Below are 14,388 nucleotides of genomic sequence, written 5' to 3'. Positions count from 1 at the left end.
CTAACATGTCAAGATAAGGATTACATTGGTGACATTATGCTTCCCCTGTCTAATACCTTACTTGCTAGCCTACACTTCAAGTCTGAACGATTGAACATTGAACAAAATACAAAGTGCTACTGAAGTTAAATTAAATATAAAATATATTTCACATTAAGTAACAAGACAACCACAAATATTTAAAAAATGATTAGGAGTTAACAGCATCATAGTAAAATGGGAATGCAGAACTTAACATCAATAATGAAGCGAATGGTTTATTGAGCAAATGTCAGTCAGTCATTGTCCAACCCCCTAAATCCTAACACAGGGTCACAGGGGTCTGCTGGAGCAAATCCCAGCCAAGACAGGGTGCAAGGCAGGAACAAACCCTGGGCAGGGCACCAGCCCACCGCAGGCGAGCAAATGTCTTCTTCTTTCGGCTGCTTCCATTAGAGGTTGCCACAGTGGATCATCTTCTTCCATATCTTTCTGTCCTCTGCATCTTGTTCTGTTATACCCATCACTGGCATGTCCTCTTTCACCACATCCATAAACCTTCGCTTAGGCATTCCTTTTTTCCTCTTCCCTTCCTTAGCATCCTTCTCCCAATATACTCAGCATCTCTCCTCTGCACATGTCCAAACCAATGCAATCTCGCCTCTCTGACTTTGTCTCCCAACCGTCCAACTTGAGCTGACCCTTTAATGTACTCATTTCTAATCCTATCCATCCTTGTCACACCCAATGCAAATCTTAGCATCTTCAACTCTGCCACCTCCAGCTCTGTCTCCTGCTTTCTGGTCAGTGCCACCGTCTCCAACCCATATAACATAGCTGGTTTCACTACCATCCTGTAGACTTTTCCTTTCACTCTTGCTGATATCCGTCTGTCACAAATCACTCCTGACGCTCTTCTCCACCCATTCCACCCTGCCTGCACTCTCTTTTTCACCTCTCTTCCACAATCCCCTTTACTCTGTACTGTTGATCCCAAGTATTTAAATTCATGCACCTTCGACAACTCTACTCCCTGCATCCTCACCATTCCACTGACCTCCCCTTTATTTACACACATGTACTCTGTCTTGTTCCTACTGACCTTCATTCCTCACCTCTCCAGGGTCTCCTCAACCTGCTCCCTACTATCGCTACAGATCACAATGTCATCAGCAAACATCATAGTCCATGGGGACTCCGGTCTAATCTTGTCTGTCAACCTGTCCATCTCCATTGCAAATAAGAGAGGACTCAGGCAAATGTAAAAGTATTAAATGTGTCAAACAGTTCTGTTTGCCTTTTGGTTTCCATCTACAATTTAGAAGTGGCTGAGAGTCTTCTGTAACAAACACTACTTTGTGAGTAAACAAGGAAGCTGATTTTAAGTATCTCATATGCCTACTGTATTTAGAAAAATGTGTATAAAGAATATAGATAGCATGTCAGAAAACACATTTATTAAAACTATTTTAGTTCAATTAGAGCAATTTTAAATTGTCAACTGCTTTTTAGAAGCATTTGCTAAACCTAAAAACTCTGTGTTGATGTGCACACTTTACTTATGAAATGTGGAAATTTTGCAGCTTGAGCCAAAAAAAATACATTTCTTCATCATATAAAACTAGTCATAACAGAGGTGACATTAAACAAACATCTTTCAGCATCTCTTCCAAAGCATAAGGTAAAATAAGCAAGTAGCTGTGTTGCATGCATCTCTGAGAAAGGGAACGTTGAGAATCTGAGAGAAAGGCTGCATGCTGCTAAATACAGCACTTCATAAACCAACATATCAACACGCATATTCACCATCCATGTCAGTTCCAATATTTGTATGCTAAACGTAAACCACAATAATTATTACTTTCAAAAACATCAAACAAAACCCACTCGAGCCTTTATTGAGTCAACTGTAGTTTAATATTATGAAACTTGTTCTTTAACTAAATACCACATGATTTTTAAGTAAATGAAAACATTAAATGTTTCTGTCTTTATATTCAACTATGAATTCCTTTTCTGGAAGTGAATTTGTTTAAGTCATTTAAACAACTTTTAGCATTTAGGATTTTACTTTATGTTACCATCAGTTTGGTTATTTAATGTTATGAGAACACACTTATTTGTATTTTCATGTACTACATGCCAAGAAATTAAGTGAGTCGTCTCAAAGGTTATTGCCCAGGTCTTTCTCCACAGTATTAATAAAGTACTTTAAGAGGTTGCGGATGACAAGTATCACTTCCTGCATTTTTGCAATTTTTTAACTTCTCCAAATTGCTTGTTACTGACCAGTACCAGTATTTATCAGCTATCTCAGAATTACTCTTACGAAATGCAATGAAAGTCTGACTAGCATAAGTATTTGTCCAGTCTCAGAGTAGGATATGAGAAGTAGTTAAGAAGTGTCCTACTGCCACTCCCAGAAGGAAGAAGGAAGGCCACATTTGAGAGTTATAAAATTGGCACTCAGGATGATGTTTTGTAGTTTTGTAATACTAACGTTAAGGCTTCACCACAAAGATAACAGTTAGTGCTAAGCCAATAATAGGTACATTTTTTAACGATGAATCATCCACAGCCATTGTTATGGCCACAAGAAATGCCTCGTAAATTAACAGCTATTAAACTAGCCTGTGTATTGTTCAGCTGTTTCTAAAGTTGTATTCACTTTTCCAATGTTCCAAATCATCTTTTACAATGGTATGCCATACCCTTGTCCATAATTTTCCCCATAATTTTACCCAATGCCCCGGGAGTGTTTACCTACCTTCTGGAGCCTTCCTGGGCTTGTAATTTGTAAAGTGAACATTTCAGGAGTTCATGGAATACAGAGCTCGGTGTCCTTGTGTGACATTTTGCTTTCAATTACCCATCCAGTCCCACTTATCTTCAGTATAATATACTGGATTCTACAATACAGGTGCCATCCATGACCACCTGTGTGTTGATATTCTGTATTGCGGTTCTTAAATATATGCTCATCCCCACTTGGGGCAATGATGCTTATATGTGCGCTGATTTGCATGAATGCAGCTTGCTTTAACTCTACCTCAAGTGGAATAGGGAAACACATAAATCTGCATATTACCTCGTATTCAAAGTTTGGTCATAAATTAGAGAAACGGTTGGTTGTGATAAGTCACTATTGCAATGCTGCATTTTACATTTAATGTTACCAACACTTTCATTTCAGTTGACAGACAGCGCATGACTTCTCAGTGTAGATGGAGCGATCACATAACATACAAAATTTGTAATGAATATTAATCCAAGTCTGTCAAATCAGTATCTTTTTAGCAGTTCTCTGTTGTCCGGCATTTCCAAAACAGTTTGCCTTTCTTGGAATGTGTGTGACAATCCCTGCCCGAACTTCATCTTCTAGCAGCTCCTAACTAGTTAGGACAGCTCGTGAACTCTCCTAAATTCTGATGAAGTTAGGTGTAGCTTCCTAAATTAGGAAAACTGATAAAATGCTTTTACTCCAGATCTTAAGAGTAGGACTAAATTTGTGTCACTGATTTTTGGGCCAGTCTGGACCATTTTTCTACTCCAAGGTGCTGGATAAATATGGGCCCAGGTGTCTTAAGGATGCCTTTTCACTTTTTACACTCCTCTGTCTCCCTTAGACTAGTGGTTCCCGAATTCAGTCTCAGGCAACCCTCTGTACCTACAGGTTTTTGTTCCAGCCAGTTTCAAAGCCAGTAAGTCATTTTATTTCCAATTGATCTATTTGTTTAATTAGCTTGTTTTTATTTTCTTTCTTTTATTTTGTATTCATAAAAGCACCGTAGTGGAAGATTTTTATTTTCAAGAAATTTATAAATATTTGTATTTTTGCCATAGTGCTTACCTCTATTACCATTTTCCTACGGAATTACCTTTCCTGCATCCTTAAAAATGACATCAAATGACAAGTAGACATGACAGGAGGAAAAACACTAAATTGTAAAAGGATATGGAACCTCTGATGCTATATACAGTAACATGCCCATTAGTAAATAGCAGCTTAAATAACCAGAACACCTGGAAAAGTGGAATGAAATTCATAATGATGAAAATGTTTAAAATGATTGAAAAAAAAACAAACAAAAAAAAAAACACAAAAACATTGTATCAACAGACGGCGCTGATGTCTCAAGAGGCTCTGCGGCACTGCACCTAAAATTGGACTATTAATTATGATTTATTTCATATTGGGTTTCACACTGTGCATTTAATTTTGGTTTGCAGCTTTTGGTAATGGGAGTGCTCTATTGAAGTCCGTTTGGGGGGTTTTGAATCAGACTACCACCTCTAGCTGATGCTGCCTGGTGCATTGGTGTATTGGGACTAAGCAGAGAAGGCTTAACTTGAATATTGCCATTTAGTAGTGGCTGTCTGCATTACTTGAATGTACAATGCTACCAGTATTAAGAAAAGAGTAAAGAAAATGTGTTTATTTTTTGATAAATTGAGTGTCTGTTTGTCATTGTATTTCCTTACAACAAATAGATGCTTGTTTCATTCTAATACAAATTACAAATCTTTGCGTTGACAAAACAGCTTGCTTAACTAAGGTAAGAGTCCAATTCAAAGCTAGTTTTGGTGAAATCCTGCAACTACAATGGTCTCTAGGACTGAATTTGGAAACCTTTTTCTTTAGCATCAAGCAGAAGTCAAGTTCCATTCTACGCCTATACCAGCATGAGACTATATTCAGTCACATGACACAAATTTCATTGAAACCACAATAAACAGAAAGAAATGAAACTTTACAAAAATCACAATAAGACTGTGCAGAAGGTGGGATCCAATAACCCTTTAGTTGAGTGCTTATAAATGTTTTTGTTGAAGTGGAAGGAAACCCCACTTTGCACAGAAGAACAAAGAGAGTCTGGACCTCAGTTTTTAAATCTCAATCCAAAGGACAACACCATATTTACAGCACAGTGGCCCTGTTATTGCGATGGGGTATTGGGACCTACACACTTTCAACAAAGTAAGCACCCCCTACTGGTCTCACCAACTCCTCTTCCAGTGGCAACACAAGCTTTTTCTAGATGGTTTCCCAATCAAGTACTGTCTGGGCCCGGTTTTACATTAATATTACCATCAATTAGAATTAATCATGGCAATTCTTTATCATTAATGCAAGTTATGCTCTTAGTACTTATAGCATGGATTAGAAAATGATAAAACATTACATAGTATAACACCAGTCACTGGTGTTCCCCTCTTCAAAGGAAAATAAATTAATTTAAACTCTTCTTGGCATTGCCTATTTGTCACTTATATAATAGGAAATGTATCTCTCTACTCCTCTACATAAAACTGTTTCAGTTTTGTGGCTTTTGAAGATTTTATGCTTAGTCCATTTTATATCCATCTTTATACATTCATGGCATTCTCATAGAAGTTAGATCTGGACTGTGACTTGGTTATTACCAAACTATAGATTGACTTTTTTGTGGAGTATTTCCTTGAGGGATTTTGATCATGTCGTGTTGTAAGATAATACATTTTCAGGTCAGCTTGAGTTGTAGCTTTCTGGTTTGTTTAGGTGTTCTCTGCTTGACACAAAGTTCTTTTACAACTGCAGGGCCCAAAGAAATCAGGTATCATTTTTAGAGTCTTTGAATGGTCTATTAAACTTAACTTTCAGAGTTATTTGTTAGATTTGTTAAGATCTGATTTCCTAAGTTCACTTTTTATGGAGTATTAACATATATTATAATAATACTGTAAACCCTCCAACTTTAAGATTAACCAGCTTCAGTAATGGTAAGTCAAGTGTTTAATGTGTATGTTGATGCTCATTGGTTTGTGAGTATCACTGTTATAGGTTTGTAAGTTTTATTTAAGCTAACCTCTTACATTAATAAAATATTTACCCATGTAAATATAAAAAAATGATAAGGATCATTATGTCCTCATTCTTCAAAATTGTTGATCCATAGCTGTCAAAAAATATTCAAGACAGTCTTATACTTTCAAAATAAATGGTCAATGTAACTAGAAATGTATAGTTCATTTTTAATGTAAGAATTATACTGAAATTTTTTTGACAAAACATTGAAACACAGTAAATGGTGTTCAGGCAATGCTTGAATTGGGCTGGTATTCCATGTTTAAGATGGAATTCAATCAACTTTCAGTGTCTTGCAACGATTGATCGATGTTTCACCATAATGACACCTATTTTTGCCATAACGGTGACCACTGCAACCTCTTCAAGGGAAAAACCCAACAAGAGCAAGTGTTGAGGTATCTCAAGGTTCAAAAGTCACTGTATCACAATAAAAAGAGTAATTCCAGTACACTGTACTTTGCTTCCACTTCAAGCACTGCTTTTAGGTAATATTTCATGTTGTCCAAACAAGGTTTATACATGTATAATTTTTGCAATGGGAATGCATTGTACTGATGCCAGTATTTTATCACTTTAAAACATTTGCTTTGTTTTTCATTGGTGTATTACAGGAAAGGAGGCAACAAGAAAGTAATCAAAGGACATTAGAGAAGAGACATTACACCTTATTTAAGTTGTAAGTATCTAAAATAATTTTAAAATTGAAACATCTGAATTATTTAGATACAAGAATGATTTTTGAGATCTAACCCTAAACAAGACATCCACTCTTACTTATAATCCATCAATTTTGAAGTAACAGCTTACATAATGGACATGCATTTTGAAATATGGAAAGTACCTGGAGAAAACATAATGAGTCAGAGGCACTGTATTAGCTGGAGATAATCCTGGGCCTTAGCTCATATTTATTGAAACAAGACTTACATTTGGGCTTAGTGCTGTTGCAGTGTGCCCCAGAGCCATGGAATAGCAGTGGACCAAGATTAAGACTAAGTGCAGTTGCAGTGTCCTTTTTAAAGTCAGAGAAGGGGAACAAAGTTGCATACTAACAGCCCAACACATGAGCAGGACTAACGGACTTAGTATGGTAGGTAATGTTACAAAATTAATTCTGCATGCATCAGACAGGATGTTACAGACAAGGAAAATCACAAATATGCCATTAAAAAATATTGAAACCATATTTTAGGTTTATATTTGGACTGAAATATAGCGTGATATCAAACATTTAACTCACGGCAGAGAAAAAGACAAGCAATGCGTGGAAATATTTACATTACATAATGCAAGAAAATTTTGAATCAACATATGTTTAACCATTAATCTTCTGTGAAAAGACACAGAGTTAGTGTCCCTAATTAAGAAATCGTGTGGCTGCCAGTTTGAAAAGTGCACACTGAAAAATGCTGCAAGTTTCCTGCATGCTGTATTTTTCTGAGTATCAGGAAGATATATTTGCAAGGTATCCTTCCAGATTTGATATGAGATCTCTCACAATATGTATTATAGCACAGATGCTCAATTGTGAAGACTGAGCCGCAATGAGGAATTCTTTACGAATATTGTTCTGCCTCCCGCTAGGTGTTTTATATGCTTTGGTGAATGTTGGATTCATTTGGTTATTGGGAAAAGCTGGGCATGGAATAAATGACAAGTATCACCTCTTATGCATTATCTACATAATTGGGAAATGAGTTACAGCAAGACCACTTCAAGACCACCACAGTCCTCAGGATGTCACACGCACATATTTAAAGTCTATGAACATTGCATATAAAAATAAAATAAAATAAAAGCCTGGGAGGACTGGGTCATCCTTCAGAGATTTCAGTGCACGATCAATCGTACATTACAACTTTCCTCCTCAGAGCCTGGAACGTAATGTTACTCACACCTTACAGTATATTGAGTGGGAGGGTGGTCCCCCTTGAAGATTTAAGCCATATCAGGTATGATTTTTACTAAGTTGTACCTTTCACTATCATGACTTTATGCATAGGGATTTGTGAGCCTTTTCATATGCTCTGAGTGAATAATCTTTGAAATGACAGCTGGTCAAATGTAGCTTAACAAATTTTTTTTTGGTCTTAAAATTATATGTGGCTTTTTATATATAGTGTAGTTTTTCCACTTTAGATACTTTGCTATTAAATAATAATTAATTTTGTGGCGACTCAAGACCCTCTTTGTGAGATCTTCTGGTGTAACTTTTTAACAAGGAGTCTCCAAGCTTTCCAGATGTTGGGGCCTCAAATTCAAATCTGTCACTGAGTGCAATAATTTTTTTTTTTTTTAAATTAAGCTTCTATAAGGATGTACTTCCAGGACCACAAAGACACAATGCAACTCATTCTGGCCTTCTCTAAACTTCATCAACATCCTCAGAGCAAACATCACATCTGTGGTGCAATTTCTTGCCATGAAACCATACTACTGCTCACTAATCACCACCTCACTTCTTAACGTAGCTTCCACTACTCTTTCCCATAACTTCATGCTGTGGCTCATTAATTTTATTCCCCTGTAGTTACTACAGTCCTGCACATCCCCCTTATTCATAAATATCGGCACCAGTACACTTCTTCTCCACTCCTCAGGAATCCTCTCACTTTCCAAGATTCCTTTAAACAATCTGGTTAAAAACTCCACTCCCATCTCTCCTAAACACCTCCATGTTTCCACAGGTAAGTCATCTGGACCAACAGCCTTTCCATTTTTCATCCGCTTCATAGCTGTCCTTACTTCCTCCTTGCTAATCTATTGCACTTCCTGATTCACTGTCTCCATATCATTCAACCTTCTCTCTCTTTCTCATTCCCTGCATTCATCAGCCCCTCAAAGTACTCTGTCCATCTGCTCAACACACTCTCCTCGCTTGTGAGTACGTTTCCATCTTTATCCTTTGTTACCCTAATCTGTTGCACATCTTTCCCAGATCGATCCTCCTGCCTAGCAAATCGGTACAGGTCCTTTTCTCCCTCCTTAGTGTCCAGCATCTCATACAACTAGTCGGAGTGGTGGCTCTGAGGTTAGGGATCTGCACTGGCAATCAGAAGGTTGCTGGTTCGAGTCCTGGTAATGCCAATAAGGATTCTGCTCTGTTGGGTCCTTGAGCAAGGCCCTTAACCTGCAATTGCTGAGCACTTTGAATAGTGAGAAAAGTGCTATATAAATGCAAATAATTATTATTTTTATTACTTTATCCCTGTGCTCTGTCCCTTTAAAATAAGAGGAATAAAATAGGGTGCACATCATTAATTGAGAGACAAAGAGACATTACTGGTGAGCCACCAGTAATGGACAATCAAACAGCCAGCTGAGCAAAGCAAGGAGAAACATCAGGTAAAAATCATCAACCATATTTGCTTTAAATTTAAATTGAAATTCAGAAGTTAAAAAAAAAAAAAAGAAGAGAAATATTCACCCATAAACGTATTATAAGGTTACTGCAATATTGTGTTCAGGGGGATCACTTTTACATGTGATGCCTGAGGTAAAATCCCCAGTAAATTAGGGATCTTTCAGATTCTTTAAAGGAAAAGACTGACACTTGCACCAAGAGTATACTGTCTTGATGAACTGTCCAAACGGACTCAAAATACTTATCCATAAAGAGGACGTTAATAGAGACACAGTTTGAGTAGATAAAGGCTGTTATCTGTATTGCTGTCACATTACTGAAATTGTGAGAGAGACTGAATAAAAATTGACACATCAAATGGTTTTCACATCCTAAAACAGTTTCCATACATGAAAGGGTTAAATTAATCACTGCTGTACAGGAAATGTCTAAGGCTGTTTACAGGTAAACAGGCTGTTTGCAGTGAAATGCTTATCTATAAATTTTGCCTGAGGGTAAGAACCAGAAGATGAAATGTTTGTCAAACCAGAAACAATTCAAAACCCTAAACACCAAGGCCGTCTTGTAAATCAGAAATCAAAGTTAGACAGAGACATGGCAGAATCAGAAACCAGACAGTAGGGAAAGAATACACGTTTCATTTTATACATTGCTGATATTGAATATTGAATGAATGTGCGCCACATTTAAAGGGTCACACTGATGAGGCAAGGAGTGGCTCATGCTGCGTAACTTCCAGCTGGGAGCTGCGTGCCAGTAATGGTAATGATAATGTTGCGTCACCATGAATAATTAATCATTACATTCAGGAAATGTGTAACTGTGTAGGACCCATGTAGAATGGGCTAGAAAAATAAAAGACAGCCTAAATTCCCACATAATATGGTTCTGAAAAATATTTTAAGAGAGAAAAAAAAAATTCTCAAAGTGCACAATTCATAACATTACATTTTTAAATTAGAGTTAAATTGTATTGTTTTATTACTACGGTGTCCTTCCATAGAGGGGTTTTGCAAAAGGTTTAAAGATGTTAAGTACATGAAACCCAGGTTACTATTGTATTATTTATTTGTATTATGTGCCTTCATATCATTATTATTAATAAAGTTTGGGGGCGGCATGGTGGTGCAGTGGGTAGTGCTGCAGCCTCGCAGTTAGAAGACCAGGGTTCACTTCCTGGGTCCTCCCTGCGTGGAGTTTGAATGTTCTCCCCGTGTATGCGTGGGTTTTCTCTGGGTACTCCAGATTCCTCCCACAGTCCAAAGACATGCAGGTTAGGTGCATTGGTGATCCTAAATTGTCTTGTGTGTGTGAGTGAGTGTGCACCCTGTGATGGGCTGGTGCCCTGCCCGGGGTTTGTTTCCTGCCTTGTGCCCTGTGTTGGCTGGGATTGGCTCCAGCAGACCCCTGTGACCCTGTAGTTAGGATATAACGGGTTGGATAATGATGATGATGATAATAAAGTGTGTTTGAGTGTAGCAGGTAAACTACAAGAATGAAGGCTGCCAATTTGAACACTTACAAGATTGTCCCTAAGTGCATGGTGACATTCTTTTGAGATAATAAAATTAATAAAGCTATTGTATTAATTAGTCTTTTTCCTACAAATAACTGTAAACCTACTTTTGTGCACACCTATATATGTATTTTTACATAATCAAGAATAATGACACTCTCCTGTTTTTGTAACAGAATGAGTTGCAGCTAAATCAATTAAAAGAGGTTGGTCCAGAAAGAAGAATTAATTAGAAACAAAAGAATAGTAAATAACAGCAACAAAAATCATTTAGCATGAAACACATACATCAGGGCGAAATAATAATATTTAGTGCAGCTATATTCTGAAATAATCACAGCATAATATGCTGTTGTCTTTTTGAAGAAAAATGATTTACAGTCCAGTTTATGATTAATAGTACCGTAATCCAGATTTTAACCAGATCCAGTTTTGTTCAGTTACAAACAGCCTTTCTGAAGCAGTGTTCTGTACATGGTATATAGTCCATTGATCCAAATTGTTTAGAATATCCAGATAATATGTTTGGTGCAATCCTTCATGTTTCACATATGCTACTAAAATGTCATCTACATATTGAATCACTGCTGATTCTGAGAATTGGTCCAGTTTGCTTAAATGCTGCCATAAAGACATATTATACACAGTTGCACAATTATGAAAATGTTGAGGTAAACAAGTCCACTGTATAAATACTGTATATTTTCTATAGTAAAGGCAAACCATAATTGTAAATCTGGATGTAACAGTATTGGCCAAAATCCATTACACAAGTTAATTGTCGAAATGAAAGCATGTTTATGTTTCAAGGCCATTAATATAGTGCAAGGATTAGCTACTAATGGTGCTAATTCATCTTCTCATTTACTCAAAGCTCTGTAATCCATGGTTATGCTCCATACGCCATTCATCTTCTATACTGGCCAAACAGGACTTCTGCATGGTGAGCCTGTTTTATGTCATCCTTCAACAACTGTGCTACTACTGCTTTAACCTTTTCCAAGGCTTGTATTGGATACTGCTTTGGAAGTAGGTGTGGAGTATAACTGGAGTTATGTATGGTTTTAACCCCAATTAATAAGGCAGAAAAGTTTTCTTTAAAACTAGTTTCATTTCCTTTAATGTGTAGCTTATCTTTCAGTAATATATATATGGGCCATGTAGTTCTTCTTTTTCATATCAAGTCTAACAACTGCTCCTGCTGATAAAGTCTTTTTTTAAATTTCCGAGTCTAACAACTGCTTCTACTGATAAAGTCTTTCATTAAATTTCTCAACCAAGGCTTCATTCAATGTTACTTTTCACCTCCTGAACTCTTTTGTGACTCAACTGGACATTCCTGCTTCTACATTCTTTTGCCCCCAAGAACTGCAATTATCCAGTGTCTTTCCTTTCATTAACAATTCCCATTTTGTTAGATGCATGACAAATGTAATCACTGGATATTCCAACCATATACTGTACTTATATTTCCAAAACACTTTCACTGGCCTTCTTACTATGTGCACTAGCCATTCTTCATTTAAAAACAGTAACACAACTTTCTAAAATGGTAAAAAATAAAACGTCTGTAACCAACATGCATCCAAATATTTCATAGCTGTTTCAGTTCTCACTTTATTAGCCTTCTTTTTGTTTTTTGTGCATGAATGAAAACCTACAATGTACTGTTGTATCCTAAAAATGTAATCCATGCATATTCCTTAATTTTTCCAGTTATCAAATACATTGTGTAATCCCTTTTCTTACTGCATTAATTTACTGCACCTGGTGTTCTATATCATTTTACATAGTGATATTGATTTCCACTTGTCCCTTTATTCCCAACTGTTTCTAAATTTGTAATTTTTCCATTTTTATCTCTCTTTTTCTCCGATTTCCTTTTAAGCACATGCACGGCTAACTTCTGCTAATTACCTTCTTTCTCGTTTTCGACTTTTTGTCTAGTTTCTTTCCTTTGCCTTGACTTAAATAACAGAGTAAAGCACCATGGACTGTTTTTACCTATTGGTTTCTGCTTCTTAAAGGAGATATTTGAATTCATATAGAAAGATAGATACAGTATATGACATTGCGTGTCATTCGAATATAATTAGTTTCATCATGTTTCGACATTGCTTAAATTTTACTATAAAATGGTACTGACTGGTACTTAGCAATAGTTAAACGGTTAAAAAAAAAAGAGACAACAATGAAAGAAAAAACTTACCAAATTTTGAAAATACAGAACAGAAAGTTTAAGTAAATAAATGTAAATTTAACATATAAGAAAAAAAGAAGGAATTAGGTATGCAATAAGGTCAGAAGTCTCCATGTCAGGTAACCTGTAATGGTAAATATGGTCACGGCTATGGGAAAAATAATATACAATAGTAGCGACTTCAAAAGGTACCTAACACAAAATGGCATCACCAATACTTCTTTAGAATGCTGGCGTCTTTCAACATCTGCAATAAGATGCTGCAGATGTTCTATCAGATGGTTGTGGCTCCCTCCCTCTTCTACGTGGTGGTGTGCTGGGGAGGCAGCATAAAGAAGGACGCCTCACGCCTGGACAAACTGGTGAGGAAGGCAGGCTCTATTGTAAACACGGAGCTGGACAGTTTGACATCCGTAGCAGAGGGACGGGCGCTGAGCAGGCTCCTGTCAATCATGGAGACTCCACTGCATCCACTGAACAGGATCATCTCCAGATAGAGGAGCAGCTTCAGCGACAGACTGTTGTCACCGTCCTGCTCCATTGACAGACTGAGGAGATCGTTACTCCCCCACACTATGCAACTCTTCAATTCCACCCGGGGGGGTAAATGTTAACATTATACAAAGTTATTGTCTGATATACCGGCATTTTTATCACTCTTCAATATTGGTTATTATCAGTGTGCTGCTGCTGGAGTATGTGAATTTCCCCTTGAGATTAATAAAGTATCTGTCTGTCTTTCATTTTATTAATGTACAAATAACAGATAAAACATTCAAAATGGCCACATCACTGAGACAAACTTAACAATTTCATTATGTTTTTGGTCACATTCACATGCCCTGGTCATTACACACTTACCTTTTGATTAGGACAATTAGGACAGGTCAAGGTTAGAAAACTGTGTGCTGCAATAATGGTTTTCTCCAAATGACAAAAAAGTCAGTACTGCGTTGCAACCAAATACCGTTCTTTGAACAAAAGAAAAAGAAAATGTCTATAAAAAAAGAAAACTTAGAGTGGTCATACAAAATGCCATACTGCTCACAAAAGGGCTCAGCTTGTTTACAGCTTTTGAATTTTTGCACAGCCTTACTGCTGTTCAGGTGACCAGTGACTACTCTTAACATTCAGCATTCTGAAGTGTATACTATATTTTGCCATGGTTTCAGTGAATCATCTTCTGGCTGCTCCCGTTAGAGGTTGCCATAGCGGATCACCTTTTTTCATATCCTTCTGTCTTCTGCATCTTGTTGTGTTACACCCATCACCGGCATGTCCTCTCTCACCACATCCATAAACCTCCACTTAAGCCTTCCTCTTTTCCTTTTTCCTGGTAGCTCTATCTTTAACATTCTTCTCCCAATATAACTTCTTTTTACCTCACTGGAAGTTATTCTCTGACTTTTCCTAATTTGTTGGGGAATACTTTTGTTTTTTGGTACATCATTTCCAAGTCTATTTAACCTTTGTTTGAATCA

At 36.9% G+C, this 14,388-nt stretch overlaps 1 protein-coding gene across 1 annotated transcript in view; it reads left to right on the top strand.

Moving 5' to 3' along the window:
- The window catches only part of col8a1a (collagen, type VIII, alpha 1a), a 161,554-nt gene that overhangs the window by 102,046 nt on the left and 45,120 nt on the right, over positions 1-14,388 (top strand). Inside the window, exon 4 of the mRNA XM_039744865.1 lies at positions 6,439-6,503. The gene's annotated coding sequence lies outside the window, so the exon portion shown is untranslated. The remainder of the gene's footprint in view (positions 1-6,438; positions 6,504-14,388) is intronic.

Source organism: Polypterus senegalus, chromosome 2, assembly GCF_016835505.1.
Source record: "Polypterus senegalus isolate Bchr_013 chromosome 2, ASM1683550v1, whole genome shotgun sequence".
NCBI lineage: Eukaryota > Metazoa > Chordata > Cladistia > Polypteriformes > Polypteridae > Polypterus > Polypterus senegalus.
Note: the sequence above shows the minus strand (reverse complement) of the source record. Positions and strands in the feature narration are given on the sequence as shown.